General features: G+C 43.0%; 1 long non-coding RNA gene across 1 annotated transcript; it reads right to left on the bottom strand.

The window, feature by feature from the left end:
• Positions 1 to 802: 802 nt before the first annotated feature.
• On the bottom strand, positions 803 to 7,005 carry LOC120528333. Its single transcript, XR_005633487.1, has 3 exons — positions 6,799 to 7,005; positions 1,634 to 1,726; positions 803 to 1,290 (listed from the first exon to the last, which is right to left on the bottom strand). It is a non-coding gene; the product is annotated as an uncharacterized LOC120528333 (long non-coding RNA).
• Between the last annotated feature and the right edge of the window lie 1,405 nt (positions 7,006 to 8,410).

Raw genomic sequence — 8,410 nt, 5'->3', positions numbered from 1 at the left:
AAGCCTGGTCTCAGTGTCAATTCACAGGAGATCCAAGTGTTAACTGACATTTCTGTACATGTCGGTTACAGCAGCTATTAACCCTTTGGTGTAAACTCTGGTCTGTAACACTGAGCACAGCACACTATTCAATATACAGGACTAAGTAAAAATAAATAAAAATTAATAAATACAAAAATAAGTGCTAGGCATATGTCTCTCTCTGTTTATGGGTGGGAATCCTCCTGAAAATTTTATAAGATTAAGTAGAACTTAGTCATTTATCGACAACTTAAACCTCCATATCTTTATGAATAGACGCAGTGACAGATAGGACACTATCGCTCCCTTGAAGCCTCAGACAACACGTCAGACACCAGATAAAAGTCCAAATTATTGATTTATTATAATAATAATAATGTGCACAAAGCACCCTCATCTCCACAATACTCTAATCAATAATCAATCCTCCACTCCCAGACGCGTTGCCACCCTTCCACCCAGCTCAGCTCGTTTGTCTGGGATTTCCCAGAGTCCTTTGTAGTCCTCGACCCGGAAGTGTTTCACTCCTCTCAGTCCATGCGATTGGCAATACTTCCAGGTCAGATAAAAACTCTTCTTTTTCATCCCAGAAGCACGTCATTTCCTCTGTCCGTGTGACCAGGATGTACTTCCGGGTTAAAGGGCAAATATAAGTCTTTGAGCCCCCCTGCAGCGTCCCCTTGTGGCCCCCATGGTATCCAGCAGGGCTTTGAAGGAAAACTCCAATATCCATGATGCCCTGCTGGAATTCGGGGCACCTCCATGCTGCCGGAAGGGCTCCATGTAGCGGCATGGGGTTATTGGCCGGGATGAACGGCCGGCCATTGTTCACAACGCAAAGCAAGCTTGATATTGTGTTGATTTATCAATTCTCCAATAGCTTACCCATGAACCTCTGCCATATGGCTAACAAGAACATTAACAAGCTGTCGTCTCGTGCTGTGCTTCAGTGTTTTAGTCAACTCATATTCTTCAAGAACATCCAAACCACCAGGTTTCTCTTTCAGGGCATTTTGAACAATCTATTTATTAAAGATAAAATAATATGAAGGAATGGTATGATGACATCACACACAGAAGTTACCCATGAAGGCAGATAAATCCACATTGACCTGTTTGGCCTTTTCAGCGCCTGTGATTTCTCTGCCATTATTAGAGTTTGAGCTTGCAGACGAGTTCAGTTGGGTTCTCTCCACCCTTCGACATCACTGGAGTTTGAAAGTCTAGCGGTGCGTGTACTTGGTGTTGAGGTAGCTGGGCGTGAAAATTCTGTTTTTTAAAAGGGGAGATCAATATTGATTAATTTTCAAATATTTTATAAATGAAATTTGAGCATTTCATAAAGAAATTACACACCACCAGAAACATCAGCTCAGCAAAAAACCCTTGAGGAGGACATTTTATTGTGAAGCATATCTGTGGGTTGCTCTGAACCAACTCTTGAAAAATATCTTCCTCCACGTTAGTATTTGTCTCATCAAAGACTTGAAGTGCAGCCTTTGCTGTAAGCCGACATTTTTTATTTTACTAAAACAAGATAAATTTGATTATAAATGTCAATAAAGTAACTTTTCAAATCAGCTGAAACAGACATAATTAAATTCAAATTTACCTTCGTTTAGAAACTCCTCAAATGTGAACCCATCTTGCACTTTGATGTATTTCTTCACCTGACGGTAATTCACCTTCACCAGCACGACGAGACCTCATGAAAGAACTTCAGTGTCAGCTTTGAGAGAGCAGTTGGTTAACAATCTCGGGACAACAGCTTAATATATTGGCTAAAGCAACAGAAACTGCCATTACAGAGTTCAGCTGTGGTGTCGCTACATACAATATTTATTTAAGAACAGAAATATATCTAATATGGAGGAATATTATAGTAAAAATTAAATAAATACGCAGATAAATAAATCTATGAATAATTAAATTTCAAGGTGTGTTTCGTATCTTGTCGGCGGCATTGAAATAAGTAAATGGGTACATAATTAGTTTAATTCACGAAGAAATAAATAAGGAAATACAGTGGAACCTCGGATGTCGATTATAAATTCATACCTAAAGGCTGTTCAGAAACCGATTTGTTTAAAAACTGAAACCATTTCCCCAAAATACCAAATCATGTTAAATGGATTCATCCGCTCCCGAACCCCATGACTGCTTATTTAAACCTTTATAACCGCACTTGATGCATAAAATCGTATACTAGAACAACGAAAATGCAGACAATCGTACACAGAAAGATACATAAATACAATACGGACGAAAATGTAACTTCACTTTACCTGTACGGAGAAGAGTTAAGACGTTAAGTGGAAGATGGAGAGGAAGGGGAGCGTTTTAGGGAAGATGTCGACTTTTGTCCACATGAGGCACACGAGGGGCTCAGTACAATCCAGATTGCGTCTCACGGTGACTTCATTCTTTTAATTAATTCTTTTACATTTATATAGCGCCTTTCTCACTACTCAAAGCGCTCTCCACACAGGGAGGACCCGGGAAGCGAACAAGCAACAGATGTTTTATGTTGATCTATGTGTGACACCATTGTTTATGTGCCTTTCAGAAAATAGATGTTAGTCGCCACAGTTGGAGAGAGCTAACACGCGGTGACAGCACACTGCATACAGCCACAGACGTCTTGTGTTAATTTAGGTCAGAATCAGTGCTTTGTGTGCTTTTAGAAAACTGAGTTTATTAGAGTAATATTCAACCCTCAGAGAAAAGAATAGATCAGCCATGTATATAAAAATTATCCATCCATCCATCCATTTTCTAACCCGCTGAATCCGAATACAGGGTCACGGGGGTCTGCTGGAGCCAATCCCAGCCAACACAGAGAGCAAGGCAGGATATACAGCCTCTTTCTTTTATTTATTTTATGAATGACACTCATGATGTCAGACTACTCGAGACGACATGCGGATTTTCCTACTTTTCCTGTTGATATAAATGCTTTTGCAGTACTAGGCCTCGCCACGAGATAGCAGAAGCGCACCTCCGCCATGTAAACGCAAGCGAGAAGAACACAAGAGAGCCGCTCGAGGGGTGCCAGGTTCAGCAGGCCGACTGGCCACGAGGAGCTCCGCCACAAGTTGGCGCTTCATTGCTCAGCTGTCAGACCTGCACAGCAGAAGGCAGCGGTGAGCACAACGACATGAACTCGTTGGGGTTTCGTGGGGGTTTGCGCAGATTCTCTGATCTTAGTCTCACTTTTCTTGTGTCCAAATCAAATGGAATCGTGTAAATGGTGGCGGCGCAGTGACACTCTGAAGTTGATAACGCGTGTTTGTATTTGTGTCTGTCAAACTGAAGTCAAAGTCACCTGCGATCTCATAACCTGCCCGGGTCAATTGTAATAACCTGAAAGTGCCGTTCAACGTGCGTACCAAACCTGCGCTCCACCTTCACCCCCCACCTCACTGCAGTGCGCGTTCCCGCTGATCTCAAAGCGCAGCACCGGACTAAACCAGTCGGACATTCCGTGAAGCGCGCGTGTCACACTGAGACTTAGCGGAGTGAGCGTCACGTGAATAGCCGTCTGCTTACAGTCGAGGCTCAGTCGGTGCTGCGATCTCAAAGTGTCCGCCATTAACACAAGACGGGCTGAGACAGTCCACGGTTATGTGCGCACACTCGGGAGATTTAAGGAGCGATTAGAAACGATAAAGGAGAACATCAGTGATGGATACACCGAGGAGAGAGCGACATCTACAGAGGGAGTGTATGTGACTATTATGGGATGGCTTGGGATGAGAAAGTCGGCTGAGCAAGAAGGAGAACTTGAGCTGGACGAGTAGCGCAAATCTGTAAGAATTTGAGCTGCTGAATAATCGCCGATATCTCGTTGAAATATCTGCGATATTTTTTTTTTGATTACATCTCACCTGAAGAAGGGCCTGAGTTGCCTCGAAAGCTTGCATATTGTAATTTTCTTAGTCAATAATTGCTGTCATTTTACTTGACTTCTCACTACTTAACACAATCCCCAAAATTTGTTAATTGAATCCAGTTAATCTGACTCGTAATAGCAGGTCACTGGCACTTGATCATTATTATTAAATTATTATGATTTTTCATCTCATAATTATATGACTTGATACCTCATTATTACGACTAAGTTTTAATAATATTACAGTACACACCCCCTGTAGTGGGCATAGTGGATAATTGCAGGCCTCCATAGGGTTTTGCAGTTATCTGCCAGCTGGGAGGTTTACAGGCTGGTATGGTGCCCACTAATCACACTCACCCTAACACACATTCTGTCATTAAACTGATGGCCGATATCAGAGGTGACGTCTGGTGCTGCGGCTCTGTAAGTCGATGATATTGATTAGCATGGGAGTCATAAAAGCTGTGCTAATGTTTGTGAGGCGCCATCTGTTGGAAAGACAGGGACAAAGTGACTGGACAGATACACAGACAGACACACAGACACTTGTCCTTTTATTAAAGAGGATTAATCATAAACAAGATGTCCTAATATCATCAGAACATTTAAATTATGAGATATAATCAGCAGAATTTACAAATCAAAAATTACCAAATGAACAGATTTGACAAATAACAGTCGTCCATATTTTATTTTCTGTGTGTTTTGATCTTTTTAGATTAATAAGCAATTCAAATTTTACAAACAGTGAAGCATTAACAGGCCATTAATCCTTGTGAATGTAACACCTAATCATAATTAACTAAAGGTTAATCTAAAATAAGTACTCTTTTAAACATTATTATAAAACAAAACTGTCCTTTAAAGTGATTTCAATATTCAGAATATTTTTTAGATCTCACCAAACACTTCACATCCTAACTTCTCGTGTGTTTAATATGCAGAGAGGCCACAAGAGGGAGCAGTTTGGCTCCAGAAGAATCAGCTGATGTCACAGCCCTGAAAGTCCCAGGAATGTCACTAAGGTGCAAGTCACATGACCAGCGTCTGAGTTGACAGCACATGATGAGGGCCACAGGAGATGACGTGGAGTCGATTATCAGTGACTGGCGATGTGTCCAGTGTGATCATCGACTTGCAAATGACATTTTGCCCGGAATGTGCCCACCTGCCCACCCTGCTGACTGACATTTCCATTTCATTATTCCTGAGCTCTAAAAGCCCCCAAGGTCAGCAGGAGACAACCTCAACCAACACAAACATAAGACGACAGGACAACATGGCTGTCAGCCTGTAGAGTTTGAACGACTGCCAGTGTGAAGCTGTGACAAGGACCTGAGTGACCAGACATACCAGTGGCTTTATGAGGTCACACAGTAGGGACTGAAGCAATGGCTGAGGTGACAGGAGAGAGAAGAGAGCAGCAGGGCTCTGGTCAGCAGTGAAGAGCTCATCGGGTGACAACCTGTCTGATAAACGAGTGTTTAAAGAATCAGACGTCAGTCACACATCGAGATACGGATTTGATCAACGAGGAATACAATCTGTGATCACAGGACGGCCATCAGCGTGTGACGAGTCAAAGAGGAGAAAATCAGGTGGAGGAACAAAACTGACAAACACACAAGTGACACACTCGTCTGACTCACTCTGTCTCAGGTCACTCATCTCACCCTTTATCACCCTGACTCTCTTCTCTATCATCCTCACCCCTCACTCTTTATTCACCTTCTCCTCTTCCTTTAAACCCCTCAGGATCCATGAAGATGGCAGATTTAGAAGTCATAGTTGCCATCTGCTGGTGAGGCCTGTAATACACAGTTGGGGGGCCGTCAGCCTGGGCCTTCATTGGCTTCTTCACACAGACTGATGTCAGGTGACACGCCGCTACTTGAGGGGTCCTGAGGGAATTGTAAATGAATTCTGGGAATGTGTGTGTCAGTGGAAAGATAAAAGTGTCCCCAAGTGTCACATCTGATTGTCACTTTGAACAACGACAGTGAAGGTGAAGTCAGTCAGCTGACTCGTCTACTTGACGTTGGGTGACAGTGGGAACAACAAGGAGGAGGTGCAGTTTAATGTCTAATGTGACTCCAAGTGACTCAGTTAAACACCAAACTCCATCAGTATGGCCGACATGTGACTGAGCGGTGAGTCCTTGTCTTTAGACATTCACAGTGAATTCATTCAGAGGTGACAGACCACCAGAGTAACTAATAGAGGGGCAGACAATGTCTGTTCAGAGGCCAGCACTCCTGTCACTTCTGTCACTCTGTTCTCCTAAATAGTCACTGGAATGAGGCTCTGGATACTGAGACAGGCATGTGGTCCTGATGGAGCAGCACTACTGAAAGGCGCTATATAGACTGACTGACAGGTGACATTCAGTGACACTGAGAGGATACAGCAGTTGGAGTGTCAGCCTGAAGGACATGTGGCTGTGAATCAACAGTGACCCCTGCTGGTCAGACTGGTATTTGTAGGTGTGAGGTGTCACCGCCCCTCACTATGACACTCGCACCTGATTGGCTACTCAGACTCAATAATAATGGAGACCCTGACAGCCGCACTCGCCCCGCATTCTCATCCACAAATTCACTCTCAGGGGTGCTGCCCCCCCACCTATAGTGGAAAATTAATTTTGACCACAGACTGCAAACAAAAAGACACCTGAGTTTGTGGGGACATCAAGTGACCGGTGGATTGTACTGGTCAGTGGTCACATGGTGTCAGGTGGCTGATTGTTACACTGCAGTGAAGATCAAGCCAAAACCCTGGATAGAGGGGCTCAGTGAAGGAGGTGTTGAACCTGTGCAGGAGGGTCATTGTGTGTGAGACGCTATAAAATGACAGAGAGCCAGCAGGCCAGTCCAGATACACACCTATTCTGGGGCTGTAGGGGGCGCTGATTACAGTCTCCTTGTTATTGTGATGCACAGAGTACTGGGAACGAGAACACCGCAAACACCAGGACTTGTCGTTGTTCCCAAGGCCGAACGTCCAGAGCCCTCCTTTCCTCTTCAGTCCTTTATATGCGACTCCAATCACAATCCAGTCTCCACTGCACTCCACCTCCCAGTAACAGCGAGTCCCAGTCAGAGCCTCTCTGCACAGAACTTGAGGCCACCAGTTAAATCTGTCAGGATGATCAGGATATTCAGTCTCTGTCCCCTCACATGTCACCTTCTTGTTCCCTTCAGACAGACGGAGGTATCTGTGTGCTGTGTTGATGTCCAGTGTGAGGGGACAGAAGTCTGAAAGGAGAGAAAAGAAAACGAGTGAGGAAATCTGGGAGTGTGTAACGGGACTGGGGGCGGAGCACAACACAGACAATTAACAAGAACCAATCAGGAGCTGCGCTGAGGAGACAATACTAGTAAAGAGCTCATCTGATTGGACAGAATCTGTGGGGATGAAAAATTAAATCATAAAAAGACAACAACAGACAACAAAGTGAAAGGCAGGCAAGTCAGTCATTTGAAAGTCATGTCAGTCGTCAGAAATTATGATAAACAACATAAGGTCACCATTGAGGTCAGAGTTCTGATGGACTGTCCACACTGACCGCTGGCTTTATTAAATGACATGTTTTATTGTCACAGTCCACCTCTTTAATTTAAAATCAATCCACTGTCACACTTCACAACCACATAAATTATTTAAATAAAAGCTGCAATCAGTATTTACTATTTTTAATCTATCTATCTATCTATCTATTAAATAGGTCTTGTAGTCTTCACCTCGGGTTCACCAGACAGCTTTGGTGATTCACTGCCTGAGTCTCTCTATCCCATAATGCACCAGTCACAGGACCCCCATCACTCTCAGCCCCTCAGTCACTTGACACTCAGACTTTCATATCCTAAGCCTGTCCTGCTCTATTAAGACTTCAATGATTTTTATTGTGATGATCCATTCAGTCAAAGCACAAACTCACATTTTAAAAAGTCGTCTCTGCTCTGAGGTTTAGGAGGCTGGAGGGCGAAAACTGGAGCTTCATGAGCTGAAAAGAAAAAGAAAAGAGAAGAAGAATGGAAACTGTGAAGATGGCATTGTGGGATCTTAGTTTAGTTCTTAAACACGAATTACAAATGCAGAGGAGTTCAAATAAAACATTTATAAAATATCCAAGGGCTGGCAAATTAGGCCAAATGTCGATTTGAATATTCATATTAATAATAAATATACAGGGAGTCAGAGAGTATTGAGACCCCCTCACTTTCTGCACACTTTACCGTGTTGTTGATTTAATTTTAAATGGATTAATGTGCCTGTGAGAGACAGTTTATGCGTTACTGTGCTGATTGTACACTTGCTGGCCTAATTCTTGATTAGAAAGAACGCAGCTACACCAGAGAGTAGATAACACCCTTCACCAGCTCGCTTCAAGTACTTTGATAGATTTGTATACGTAAGTGTATGTGTGGTATCTAAATAAAAATAAATGAATACAATAAGTGCACAAATACAAATGAAATACATATATGAACATAA

The sequence above is a fragment of the Polypterus senegalus genome, chromosome 4, assembly GCF_016835505.1.
Source record: "Polypterus senegalus isolate Bchr_013 chromosome 4, ASM1683550v1, whole genome shotgun sequence".
NCBI lineage: Eukaryota > Metazoa > Chordata > Cladistia > Polypteriformes > Polypteridae > Polypterus > Polypterus senegalus.
This window is presented reverse-complemented; position numbering and strand designations above follow the sequence as displayed.